This window comes from Teleopsis dalmanni, chromosome 2, assembly GCF_002237135.1.
Source record: "Teleopsis dalmanni isolate 2A chromosome 2, ASM223713v2, whole genome shotgun sequence".
NCBI classification, from domain to species: domain Eukaryota; kingdom Metazoa; phylum Arthropoda; class Insecta; order Diptera; family Diopsidae; genus Teleopsis; species Teleopsis dalmanni.
Window position 1 is genome coordinate 58,276,270 of NC_051847.1, and position 15,413 is coordinate 58,291,682.

The window sequence follows — 15,413 nt, forward strand, 5'->3', positions numbered from 1 at the left end:
TTGGACAGGTGAAATGGAGGGAGGAAGAAATCGTCTTCAATTAGATAAGAAAGCCGATTTAATTCCACAATTCCTAGTAATAGTGGGTAAAAGTATAGTCATATTAGAATCAGCCGAAGGTGATAAATGCGATTACTTAAGTAAATGATGTTAAGCATTTTTTTAAAATTTTTTGAAGATACTTAAATACTTCAGTATAAGAATGTGATGATTAAAATATTGTCTGTACAATTACATATTTGTATTGGCTTATTAACTATAGTTCCATCTTCATCGATATCATTCGCAATAGAGCACCAGATTTTACACGTATACGTATATTAGTGCAAAAAGTACATCTCCTTGTTCTTTGCTTAATACGATATGGAGTGTTTTTGAAAGCCTATTCTTTAGTTTTAAATTTTAGAATAGATATTGTGGATGATATACGTATTACAAGTTAATTCATCATCGTCATTATTTGGTCTTAGTGGTCATTCTAATCTTTGGCCTATATTATCTTTTGCGAGTGTTATATTTTACTAAATGTTATATTTGATCAAACGTCAGCCAAGTTAGTTTATCTCACATCTTAGGGTACTAAACACTGGTCAAATATCTAGAGTGCTGCAGTTTGAAGTGTTGTACATTTCACTCGACATATTATTCGTTAACACATTTTTCGAAAATGAAAATTGCATTAAAAGTGAATTTCGATATTCCAAATTTATCAATCAAAAAGAGCATAGCTGTCAACAACCAGTTTTAAGAGGAAAGTACTAAACTCATTCGATCTCAAAGATTGAAGAGATCATCCATATTTATTGTGCCCTTTCCCTTTGTGCATAGCGCAACGCGAAACGCATGTGCTAGTTACGTTGCTTTGCCCTTTTTTCGTAAATCTGTTTTTAGTGTTGCTTCGATTTTCGATTTTTCGTAGATTTCATCTCTCCACTGCAGAGCACACGGTAGACTACTGCAAAGTAATGGAGTGTACCGCTGATACTTGCGCTGCTCTGCCTTGAGCGCAGCTTAGTTATGAGCGCATTTCTCGAACTAAATCGTCATTTATACTTTTTTTCAACAAAATATATTTTTTTCCAATATTTTTTTTTGTTTATTTTGTTTTATGCGTTGTTTGGCTGGTTGACCAAAATCCAAAAAAAAAATGTTTATAAAAGTTTGAGACTTGCCGCAAAGTTTTGCATTTGCTCGGACAACGTCGCGGAGTTCAACCGACTTATTTCGTAGCTCTCCAAAGCATTTTCGAAACGAAAGCAGTAACCAAAAAAAAAGTTATAAAATTAAAATAACTAAAATTAACATTAAAAATAAGCAAATATTTTGTAAAGATTATTGCATAAAGCGTTTAAGTGTTAAATATTTTTGAAATAAATTTTTGAAAGAAAAAATCTATAAAAATTCACAGAAATTTCATAGAAATTCACAAAAAAATGGTCAAAAATTGATTAAAGTTTTGTTTTGTGTGCACCATTTCAGTAAACAATATTAAATAAATAATTATAGTAAAATAATTAATTATTAATTAATAAAGTTGGTGCGTGTTTGACTGTTGTCCTTGCCGCAAAGTTTGTTGCATGGCTGCGGCGAGTTGCGGTGCAGTTCCAGAATAAACCCAGTGCGACCGACGACGGTGACATTTAAAGTTTTGTGGTTCCACGAAAGCCACGAATTAAAGCCTTTGGAATTAACTTAGAAGGTAAATAATAATATTAATAAAACTATTATTATTTATTAGTTTTTGAAGGATAATTTGTGGCATATGTTGGTGGATATAAAGAAATCTAATTAAATGAATTTATTAAGAATTGTTTTCAAAGGAATAAAATAATTTGAATGTTAAAGATTGGTTTCTTAGTTCCTTCAATACTATTATATTTTATTAGAATAAAAAAAACTTTATTTTAATTTTTAAATTAAAATAAAATTAAATTAAAACAAAAAAATTAAAATATTTTTTTTTTTTAATTATTATTTTGTTATAATTTCTATGATATTTTGTGAATTTAATGCGTTATATATGTTTTAATATTTTTTTACTAATATTTCATTGAAATATTTTGCAACGAGTATTAGAACGGAAGCAAAAAATCTTCTTAACCTTTGGTTAAGTGCTTCTGAAGTAGAAGCATAAGCAGTAAAGACAGCAGTAGCTCTGCAGTCAGAAAAATGCAAAAACGCATTCATGCAATTCGCCAAAGTAAACAAAAAATACATTTTGAATTAGAAAAAAATGTTTTTTTATTTAAATTAGAAAAAAAATTTTTTTTTTATTAAATAAAAAAATAAAAATTGTATTGAATTTAAAAGATAGTATGAACTAAAAATTCTAGAGATCTAACAACTGATTTAGATAAAAAAAATTATTTGAGAACTGGAAAATGAAAAACGTTAGAGCGCTTTTGAAGCACTAGAAAATCGCAAAAGGCTTGACTATATGTTAGAAACTTAAGTAAAATATATAGAAATCATATAGTTGTCTTTTTTAATTAGTTTATTATTATTATAAAGTTAAGAATGTAATAGAAATTTCATGGACTTCACAACTGATTTCTGCCCAAATTAGAAAATCGCACTAAGACTTGACAATATGTTATATATATACTTAAATAAAATATACATAAATTACATAATAGTGTTTTTTAATTAGTATAGACATTTTGAAAGATAGTAAACTGTAACAGCAAAAACCCTTTTAATATTATTTTAATTAATTGAATTATTGGCTGATCATACAGTACCAGGGAGTGAACTCGTACCCTGCGAAATTTGAAGCTCAGATTCAGTGTTCATTAGAATGTAATAGAAATTTCATAGACTTCATAACTGATTTCTACCCATATATCAAAAAATAAATATTGTTGGAGCCGTTTAATTATTAGAAAATCGTTCGAAGACTTGACAATATGTTATGTATGTACTTAAATAAAATATATAGAAATTATTTAATAGTGTTTTTTAATTAGTAGAAAAATATTAAAAGATAGTGAACTGCAACAACAAAAACTCTTTTAATATTATTTTAATTAATTAAATATTTGGCTGGCCATATAGCTGTTTTGAATAATGCCAAATACTCATCATATATATATATATATTTTAATTTTAATATTTCAATTTTAATTAATTGATTTTTTGGCTGATCATACGGTACGAGGGATTGAACTCGTACCCTGCGAAATTTGAAGCTCAGATTCAGTGTTCATTAGAATGTAATAGAAATTTTATAGACTTCATAACTGATTTCTACCCATATATCAAAAAATAAATATTGTTGGAGCCGTTTAATTATTAGAAAATCGCTCGAAGACTTGACAATATATTATACATGTACTTAAATTTCTACGACAATATATAGAAATTATATAATAGTGCTTTTTAATTAGTAGAGAGAAAGTGAAAGATAGTGAGCTGCAACAACAAAAACTCTTTTAATATTATTTTAATTAATTGATTTTTTGGCTGGCCATATAGCTGCCAAAATATATTATTCTATATTCTATTAACGTTAATATAAATTAAAAAAACGTATTTGTTAATTAGTTTTTTATTATTATAAATTGAGAAATTAATTTTTTTAAAAATTAATTGATTAATTAAATTAATTAATTAAACTGCAGTTTTTGAATTTAAAATGGAACTTGGCAATATATTATATTAATATTATAATATATATATTATAATGAATTTTGAAATTAGGAACTCCTTAATAAAAAATATTTTGGTCTTCATTTAAAAGAATATATAAGAATATATATATATAATTAGGGCTAAAAGATCTGCTTGTTTGCGAAGCTTTGCCTCACTGGGAGACAAAGCTGCTCTGCAAAAATCTAATATAATCAAATCTAAGTAATATAACTACAAAAGACTATTTTTATAATTTGCAAATATACATATCTATGTTAGATATATATAATATATATATATATTATATATGTATACATGTATATATTATATATATATATATATAGATATATATATATATAGATCTTATATATATTATAAGATCTATATATTTTATTTCTTAAAAAAATAAGCACAAATGTTTTTCAACCTATTTTTCAACATACCTATTTAATAGCTTACATAATGTACCTATGTACATATACAATTCCTTATATATTTTAGCAGAAATGCATAAAAAGCATATGAAAACAATCATACAGTCTATTATTCTTAAAGTTTGAGCTCTCTACTGAAAAAAAAATCATAGTGGTCCTTGATCAAAAAAAGGTTAGGAACTACTGATCCATATTTTACAGTCAACTAAGTATTTTAAAATGTTTCTACAATATCACAATAATATATATATATGTATATATATATATATATATATATATGTATATATTATATATATATTGTATATTATACACATATTATATTATATATATTTTATATATAGATCTTATATATATTATAAGATCTATATTTATATAAAATATATAAATGTATTACATAGAGATATTTAATTTGGCGTTAAAGGGTTTGAATATTTAATTCCAATTTCGAATGTTTCCATTCAACCCTCTTTTCGAAGTTAAATTTAATTTTAATATATTTACTTAAGATATTTTCAAAACATGACTTAGCATATTTTTATTTTTTTGGCATACACAAATAATTTCAATAATCTATTTAATCTCTCCAATAGATTCAAGGACAACTCATATATGTTTGCACCTCATTTTTATCGAAAATAATGGGTTAATGGGTTTTTGCTTTTTTATTATGAAAGCGCAAAGTGCGAAAAAAAAATCAAATATCTTAATTGCATCCAAAGAAATTGCAGATAATTCCGTGATTGCACATTTACAATTAAAAGTGGCCGGTTACTGGTATTGCAGAGACCTCGAAGAAGCATAAAGTGAATTTAATGGGTCGTTCGTTATTTTATTTGATTTTTCGAAATTAAGTCTTTACTCACTTTTTTTATGCAATTTGTTTGGCTAAAAAACTTCTGTTAAAATGTTTTATGTGTGAAGTTGGCCGAAAGCCAATAAAAAAATTAATTAAGCCCGATTTAATGGGTTTGCAAGTACTACGAAAGGTGTTAGCTCGTAACAAATAGTAAAATTATGAAGTTAAAAGAAACATTGCATTTCAATGCAATTAAAGGCGGGAAATTGAAACTGTCTATGATATTAGCTTATTATAACTAAAAGCTTTAAAGTAAATTGTAAATAATTAGAAAAGTAGTAGTATTTGGAATTGTAATTAGAAGTTAGAAATGAGGTAGTCAAATTTCTTTTAAAGCAGATAATAACTCTCCCAATGGTCTGAAAATTTGAAACATTTTGATTTCTTCACACATATGTTATCTTCACCAAAAGTTTTAAAATAGCGATATTCGCACAACGGACATCAGTAATGAAATGGATGTATTTAGGACTGTTCGACAGCAGTAGGATGAAAGGGAGATATAGCGCCTTATTTCTAAAGCTGTTAGTTTATGTATGACATATAGTCGATAAATGAATTTGCCTGAATGGTGTGTCGTCATACCTTTCGGAAATCAAGTCATGCAGTAACTCTGTTCAGTCATATTAGAATGATATTGTAGAAGTTCCAGAGCAAGAATCATTTATCATGTTGAATGGACACACTTCCAGATAGTTTACTAGCTGTGCTTTAGGCTTCAATACGAGCTGAGTAATGTTTGAAAAGTCAGCACGATCAGTGACTTGTTATAATACTAACCAATGCTTTCAAAATGGTTGAATATATTATACTTGTTAAACATTGAAGTTTCCAAAAAAAGATTAAAAGATCTAAGAAGTCTAATTTTGCTAATTCTATCAGGCGATCTCCTAGACATGGAAGCTATCTGTAGTCCCGGCCAAAGTCATAGAAGGTAATTGTTAGATTCTACATCCTCTTCAACTAGTTTATTGGATTGCGCTCCTATTGAAATATTGGTGCAATAACAATCTTAAAAAAAAATTGTGACCCAAAATTATATAAATTTTTGAATATATCATAGATAACAATTCATAGTTGCTGCAGTTAATTAAAAAATTCAATAGAAAAATTGGAGTAAGAAAGTGGAGAATGAAAACAAAGAATGGAGTAGAATAGATTGTGAAGAATCCGTTCTACTAGATAGAGAGAATCTAAACTCTTCATGGGTGGTTATTTTAATTTCATTTAAAAAAAAAATTAATTTAAATAATTTAGTACCGTTTTGACAAGCTACATATTGTCCCATAGAGATGAGATTTCATAGTGAAGAAAAATGTGCGACTATAAAAATTTTCTCTCAAGGAGAGTCGAATATAAAATATATAAAAAAATGTTAAAAGGACGTTTAAGTTTAATTTTAACAAAAAGTTGACCTATAGCCGGATATAAAATATATAAAAAACATTATAGATAATTTATTTTCAATCAAATAAATTTTAAACTGGTTCATTGATTTTTGGAAATATTTAAATACTTAACAGTCCATATATAAATTCTAAATTAGATCAGGGTTTAAAAATTACCGAATTAAAGCCGTTGACTTGTGTCTTACCACACAAACCCAACGTGAATTTAGTAAATGATTTCCATTAAAATTTAATTTTAAAAGTATTAAGTTATGATCTATTATATGATCAACTATTTACATAAGTTCTTTTCAAATGTTAAAAGCTCAAATCTTCAATGATGCAGAAAATGATTCAATTCTAGTATCACTCAGTATTATTTTTCAAGCTAAAGATAATATATGTGCACTTATATATCACTTAACTGATCCATTGAAATCTCAAGTATATTTAATTGTTAAATAAATGGAAAAAGCATTACATATACACAGTTTATAATAATTTATCATATAAATGAGTTATTATTTAAATATTGTTTCTAGTTTATAAAGACAATCTTTAAACAAATAGTATTGTGTAAATTAATGTTTAGAATGAAAATAAAATCTATTCAAAATGAACTGATGAGTATGAATAAATATATATATTTTTTAATAAAAGTAAAAGTTACGTTAAGATAGATATAATTCTGATGTTTATATATGACTCATATATATATAATATATACATACGTATGCACTTATATATTACTTATTAATCCGTTTAGAATAAGTTAGAATAATATAAATGTAACTTCATCATTTAATTTCGATTAAAGTAAAATATTAATAAAATATATTAATAATATCAAATATACTGATATTATTAATATATTTTATTTATATTTTACTTTAATCGAACTTAAATGATCAGGTTACACTACATTATTCTAACTATGCCCATCATAGCATAATCATATAATCTGTATTATATATTATTAACCAACATTTAAGCTATAAATACTTTGTTTTCTATGTCCTTGAATATATAACTAATATTAATATATACATATATCTCTAATTATTTCATGAAAGAATTTATATCAATATATGTATGTATGATGAACTGATCTCATGCCTGACTTAATGTATTTACGGAACTTTGTACTTTGCTTCGAAGTTAATGGATTTTACCCATAATTTTATTGGATAAATATTGTCGTATGCGTGCAAAATATTTGGAATATAAATTGACTATGAAATTTTTAAGAAGAGGAATTATTAAATAAAAATAAAAATTACACAATTTTTTTTTTAAATTAATTCCCAAACGATAATCGCGAACTTATTTGCAAAATTGAAAGGCAGAGCTACTATAATTAATAAAATAAATTAAAAGCAAGCAAATTTAATATAAAGTTTTTTAAATGATATTTTCAGAATATTTTAATATTGATTTTAATATTAGCAACGATATCTGTTCAGGGAACTAATGATGATATTAAATCAGTTTTTTGAATTTTGCATTCGAGAAAGAAAGACGATGGTGAATGGCAGCGCAAGCTATTTTACAAAAGACACGCTTTAAGACATAGATCCGCAGATAAGTAACATAGACATAGATCCATAGACAGATAGAAAAGAGAATATAATAGCTAATAGATAGACCATATAGAATTATTAAAGTTCATCAACTGTTTATAAGCAATTTATGGATATAGATACTACTATTAATATAAACCCAAAGCTTATTGTGATATTATAGAAACATTTTAAAATACGTAGTTGACTGTAAAATATAGATCAGTAGTTCCCAACCTGTTTTTGATCAAGGACCACTTTGATTTTTTTTTAGTAGAGAGCACAAACTTTTAGAATAATAAACTGTATGATTATTATCATATGCTTTATGCATTTCTGCTAAAATATATAAGGAATTGTATGGGTACATAGATACAATATATTAGCTATTAAATATATATGTTGAAAAATATTATGTTGAATATATGTTGAAATTATTTATTATTTTTAAGAAATAAGGTCTCAGTGAACAAACTACAAGCTTAATAACCATACCTGGTAAATTTAATTCATGAACCATTCCTAGTCCGAGGATCACCGGTGGGAAATCACTGATGTGAATAGATAGGTGTTATCATAAAAAAAAATTTAAAGTACACCAATTGATTGTTTGATAAAATATTATGATAACTATAATTTTTGTTTGGACTGAACAAACTAGTAGGATTATTATGATACTACGGAAATATTTTAAAATACGTAGTTGAATGTAAAAAAAGTACGCTAATTAGTTGTAAAAAAATTTCAGATAAAGATTCTCTCAATAAGAACCGAAATACCAATTAGGCTCATGGTATTATTCTTGAAACATTTTAAAATTTCCAATTAATTGTAAGATATTTTGAATAGAGATACTCCTAATCTTGAGTGGATAACTTATTTTTTCATAGATCGCACCCACTCTCAATCAAACTTCCCACATAATTAGTTTGAAAAGAAGTAGCGTTAGTACATATTTTAAGTTCGTTGCTTTTTTTTACATTTTATAATAAAAGTTTAATTGTAAAAAATTGTAGATTTTGATATATTTATATATGATTACCAAAAGATATATCAATTTATATATGTATATATTTATAATATATATATGCAATTTACATTTTAAATTTATTTTAATTAACTATTTTGATCATTTCGGAATTTGGAATGATCTCAAATTTCAATTCTCTGAAAGATATTTTTTTAGAGCTCTTTCATAACACAATGCCATATAACCTTTGTTATTAACCTATAGGAGCAATGTGTACTTATTCTATCGAGTGATTTTTTTTTGGAATGATGTGGAAAAAAGTCCATAATTTTTTTAACATTTTTATTAACAAAATACATTACTTTTATATATATATATACTTTTTTTATATATTTCTATATTTAAAAAGTAATTAAATCAAAATTTTTGAATAGTATAATTTTTGTTTTAAAAAAGACTTCTAACCTTCAATTATTTTTATATAACCTGCAACACGAATGACATTTTTGATATTAAAGACAAAAGTTATTCTGTTACCAAATAGTTCATGCATTAAATTATTTTTAATAAAAATAAAAAATATAATAAAAAATATTTGTACACATATAATATATTATATAAGTTTAGAGACTTGTGACCAGTGGTAAATTCATTTCATTGAAACCAGTCTGATACGCTGTATTGTCTTTTAACTTCCTGGTGAACCATTTAGCACCATTGATGAATCTCTTCAGTTTATATATATCGATCACAGAGATTTTTCAGCACTCTGCAGTTCCAAAATAACCATTCAACACACAATATACATACATCCTACTATAAGAACCGATCATAACATTCAATTACCAGTTTTTTTGTGTTCTTCCAACTTTCAAATAAGAGTCCCGCGATAAATAGTTCATGCATATTCCATTTAGTAAACCATCGAACTGGAGAACCTTATTGTGTTTTTTTTTCATTTTTAAAAATTTAATAAAAGTTAATTAGTTATAATATAGTAAATATGCAATAGTTATAAAATACATAACTCAAAGCATAAGGCCCCATTTACTCTTCCTTTATGGAGAGATTATGATTTCCTGGACTCTGTTATTTGACGACGAACTTAAAAAGATTTTACTATTTGGAAAAAACAGTTTGCAATAAGCATTAGTCGATGAAGCTTATTGCTTTTAAGTTTTAAAAGATTTACTTACAAATTTAAAATTTTTAAATATATCGAGCTTATAATTATTGAGCTAATCTTTTCGATAACAGAAAATCTAAATTGTATCTTGATAAATTTTGGTTTATCCCCAGTAATAAAAGATTTAATACAAATTAAGAAAACTGTTTAGGATTCCATGGTATATTAGATCAACAGACATACATAGAGATCTTAGGATTGACTCAGTGAAAAAATATATCAGAGACATAGCTCTAAAATTATTCACTAAAGTTGATACGCTAATTAACCCCGCCCTAACAATCCTCAAGTCCACTTCTGGACTCTTAGGAAGATATGCTGATTTAAGGTCCGTCATCAACTAAAAGACAAATAAATGATATGATTTTTTTTAGCCTAGTTAAAGCCTAGTGTGGGGTAGAGATAAGCCCCCAGCCATTATAGAGTAAAAGTGCGTAATAGCACTAGCTCAAGAAGAAGAAGAAGAAGAAAAACAAATTACTATTTTAAAAATGGGGTTTAAATTCTCAATGAATTCTATCCATTTTTAATTGACATGGTCAGAACAATTGTCGCTATGTTAAAGGCAGATCCCTTCATACGATTCTGAGTAAAGCATTATTTGTTTTTTTCCATTAGCTGTTAGTGATCCCTGGTGTTCGCTTATAGGTTCAAATTAATGCAAATATTTTTCCCGTAATTTGCAAACTTAACAGTCCTTCATATTGAGCTATAGGCCAACCATCCGTTCCAATATCAACTACGGTGTTATATTCCTCTGCTTGATCGTAGTTTATAAATTACGAACTCACAGAGAAATGTTAGGATATTATTCTAAATGACTCTCACGATCTTCACTCAGATAGCTCTAATACGGTTTATTTCCCATGGAACTTAACCTTAAAGCATAACATATTTGTGATTATAGAAGATTGTAGTGTTTTTCAGTAAGAAATTGTTGCCATCCATCTTGTTATTACATAGAATATTTTGCAGGAAACGGACATATTTGTCATTTGGCTTTAAACTTGGTCTTTCCAGTGCTGTTGAAGACCATTCTAGATAACCAGAACTGTCGCCATTAAAAAAATATCAAAAAATTGCAACAAATGGTATTGAAGAAGCATCTCGATTTTAAAGACTCTCGACTTTGAGAGTCGAATTATAATAATAAAAATTATTTCGAATAAAAATAGTAATGGAAAGTTTATATTAAAAGTTAATAAAAAACGTCTGTACCTGAGAAATGGTATAAGCGAAATATATAAAATCAATCATATTGAGATTAATTATCCATTTTGTGAGAATAAATATGATAAGATTCTAGAAAGAAATTTTTGAGTATACTCTAGCATTTACTAGATACAGAGGGTCAACTATTTTTGATTGAATCGATGAAGGTATGAGTACCTTTGGCAAAAAAAACTAGAAAGTCTTTCAGTAAGGGAATAAGATTTTATAGAAAGCTATAAACCTATCCCTGGTTGTAGTGTTCAGCTATAATGATAATTAAAATAATTATTTTTGTACGAACTTTAAATGTCATTATTGATTGAAGACCTTGAACTGATTCTAATAAAACTTTTTTGTCTATCCCTTGGTTATTAATTAATAGATTTTAAAGTTAATTTTAATATTTTCGCTGTAATTTATTTATTAATAATAATTATTTATTCATTGTGTAATGTTAGCAGAGAAGAAATTATAATATATATATATATGTATTAAAAAATTAACATGATTTGGTAACTATAATCTTTAAAAACAATTTCATTTAAGAATTAATAAAGGTTACATAGTTGCAGTTTTGTCAATGTTAATTAATAATTATAATAATTAGCATTTTTTAATTTTTTACACATATGTTGTAGTAAATTTGAGTCAACCATAGTCAAGCAATTAATCATTAAGTAAATACCAGAAACTTACACGTGAATTTGTTTTGGTTGTAATTCGCTGACGTCTATTTTCGTGGAACATATGCGGCGTTACAAGTTCAACCTGCAATCCAAGCAAAAATTACAACTGCGCTTAAGGCCAAAAATTTAGGTTAAAAGTCGTAAAAGCAAACCGAATTACCAAATTACATAAGAAGTCAATATATTTCCGGCTAAAATAATTAAAAAAATATTGTAGACAGAGAAAATTTAAATGTGGTAAAGTTTACTTTAAACTGCATTTCATTTAAGTGAATAACATTAAAAAGATTAGATAAAAAAACAATAAATAAATTGTTTTAAATTACATTTAATGAGTTAAGCCGGACTTAAAGGGATTTCTATAAAAATTTACCAAATAAGTGTTGTCTCCAAAAGACTACATTTAGAATTAGTAATACATATTATACTTTTAAAAATTTTCTAAAAACTTTTCTGATTATACAGCAGCTTCAGAGATGTACGATTGCAATGTATGTACTTGTAGTTCAACCTGAGGAGATAACTTTACTTTCTATTAGAAAATAATATACAAATATTATAATAATACATACAAATATTATTGCCTTGCCCGATTTAGGCACTGAGAAACACACAATAGTCATATTCTTTATTATAATTAAATGCTTTAATTAAACTGCTTTAAATCTCAGTGCCCGATTTAGGCACTGAGAAACACACAATAGTCATATTCTTTATTATAATTAAATGCTTTAAATTTTAATTTAAAGCCTAATTTGTTTTTTGATTAAAGATATAGTAAACGCTTACATGTTAGTCATTTGTTTCCAGCCACTTTGTATATATCGATTAATTCTTCAATACTTAACTTTACGACGAATTTAATATTAATGAGCTACTTTCTGCTCTCTTCTTAAAAGTTGATATTGATCAGATAAAGTAGGTGCTGTTAAAACCGACTTCTCAAACACTGAGATTCAATATGAATTTTCTGTTGATCAGAATTGCTCTTTCTTAAACGTTGGGATTCAAACCGAACGACTTTACCGGGATGTGTCTACTTCATTTTATTCAGAGATATTCGGAATTAACTACTAACATTAAAACCTCAAATTTAATCTATAATTCTAATTTTGATAGTTAGATAGATACAAAAAAGATTTTTATAATTACATTTTTTAAGGTTATTTTTGAAACCATGTACTTCTTAAAATTTTTATAGGGTCACCTTTCTTACCGTACCATTTATTTAATTTCCTTAACCAAATTATTATTCTACATCATATTCTTTAAAAAACACTTACTATATATACATACGCTACATATACTTATATAGAGTGTTTTCCAAAAATATTCTGTAAATTCCGGAAATACACGAAAATGTATACAAATTAACTATTTGACAATTTTTTCGGTTAGGCTATTCTTTGGCATCAATTGCTATATCATTTTATCGTTTTTTTGGAATAAGAAATTATCTAACAAAATCTAGGAATACTAAGAAATTATCTTAAACTGGAATCCACAAAATCTGCCAGGGAAACACTTTGTATGAGTTATTGAAATAATAAACAGATATTTATCCGTTTATTTATTTATATTTATTTTAATTTGTTTATATGCAAATTTAAAATTGCAAAAAAAATAAAATTATTTAAACTGCATATTTGCTTTGCCTTTTTATTGTCATTCAATTTTTATATTGTATATTTAGTTTTATAATAAATATTTTATTTGAATTCTATTTGAATTGTTTTACTTTTTCGGATTAAATTTTTCACTAAAGTAATAAGAAACATTTTACACCTTAAATTTTGGAGAACTTTTCTATACTTTTGATCATACTTTTTACAATTTGAGAATTCTATATTATCATAATACAAATTCTTTGTGCTAATATTATGCAGGTAGTCCAAAAATTTTAACGATTTGGTGCCAGTCGTTATTTTTTTTTTTGAATATTTTATCTATAAAATCTTGGCAATACCCCAAACAAAAATTCAATTTATTAAAGAGAATAAAAAAATGTTTGTTTTTGCAATTTCACAACTATTTGATAAAAACCTCTCTATTGCAAACAATAGTTTATATTAAGAATTTAGATTCTTTCGGACTTTACGGACGTTGAAAATCTATTTAATATAAAAATATTTTAGTAAATGTTGTCACAAAGAATAAAAATAGTGCAACTATAAATCACTACCATGCCCATATGTTGCATGAACCTTATTTACTTATTTCAAATTATATATAAGCACACATTAACATTGGCGAATATTAACAGTATTAAAACTGTTCAACATTTGATATATACTTTATAATATACTGATAACATCATGGCTATCCATTCCGAAACCGTTCACTTTTTTCTAAATCCTTTACAATGTTGTTGTAAAAGAATTATATACTGCTCAAGATGAATACACCATAGTACATAAATGCTTTACATAATATTTATTGAATAGTAGGAGTTAGACTGCAGAAGAATATCCTATTGAGAAATACCATTATGCTGTCGAAAATGGGAAGATCAATTTTTTAAAAAGGTGATAACGCATTAATTGACTCTTGGAACTATTTATGGTACAGTTTACAATATAATTGAATTGGTTAAATCAATTCTTTGCTTAAATATCAAAGCAAACGCTAACAAATTTTCCCACACTTGAATTATTTTTGAGGATTATTTTGGTGCATTAATTTTTGATGCTTGCTACACTTAATGAATTCTGCAAATTGAAAATTACTATACATGAACTCTACTTGGTTGTTTTTTGTGTGTGTATATTTAACATATATTTTGGTATTTACGAATTATATAAAAAATTTTTCATTTTCGCTGTTCCCCATTCCGTTCCGACATTCAGAATAAAATGCCCTTGTAAATGTAAAATAAAAATTATATAAATTAAAAATTTTATTAAGAAATGACAGAATACCAATTTTGCGCATATATCGGATTCATCACATTTTAAACAGCATTAAAACATGAGTAAAATTTCAATTCACTGACGGAAATACACTATGCGAAAACTGTTATAAAAATTAGTTTTAATCCTTTAAATTGTTAGAAAAAATATTATGTATGTATTAGTTTCATCACCTTTTTAGCAGCAGCAAAGCATGAGTAATATTTCAATCCACTAAATGTAGCAAACTGTACGAAAACTGTAATAAAAACTAATTTTAATCCCCCAATTCATAAAATTGTGATGTAAAATTGTATGCACGTTTCAGCAGAACTGCAGTCAACTTTGCGAAAACTGTTATAAAAACATATTTTAGTTCCTAATTTTACTTAAGTGTGGCACGGGCCATTGGGAATACTTTGTTAATAAGATTGGCCAGATTGTATTTTTCATTAAGCTATTTACCTATTATAGTTATAGTTATGTTTCATAACTCATCAGTTCATATATTCGTAAAATATTTCTATATCTTACAATATATCATTTTACTTGGAGTTATCTTCGAATGGTTGTGAAATCATTGAACACTTAAGTAAGCAATGCA

At 26.0% G+C, this 15,413-nt stretch overlaps 1 protein-coding gene across 1 annotated transcript in view; it reads left to right on the forward strand.

Moving 5' to 3' along the window:
- Window positions 1–1,486: 1,486 nt before the first annotated feature.
- Window positions 1,487–15,413, forward strand: part of LOC119684925 (nose resistant to fluoxetine protein 6-like) — a 35,619-nt gene continuing 21,692 nt past the window's right edge. The window contains exon 1 of the mRNA XM_038099063.1: window positions 1,487–1,699. The gene's annotated coding sequence lies outside the window, so the exon portion shown is untranslated. The remainder of the gene's footprint in view (window positions 1,700–15,413) is intronic.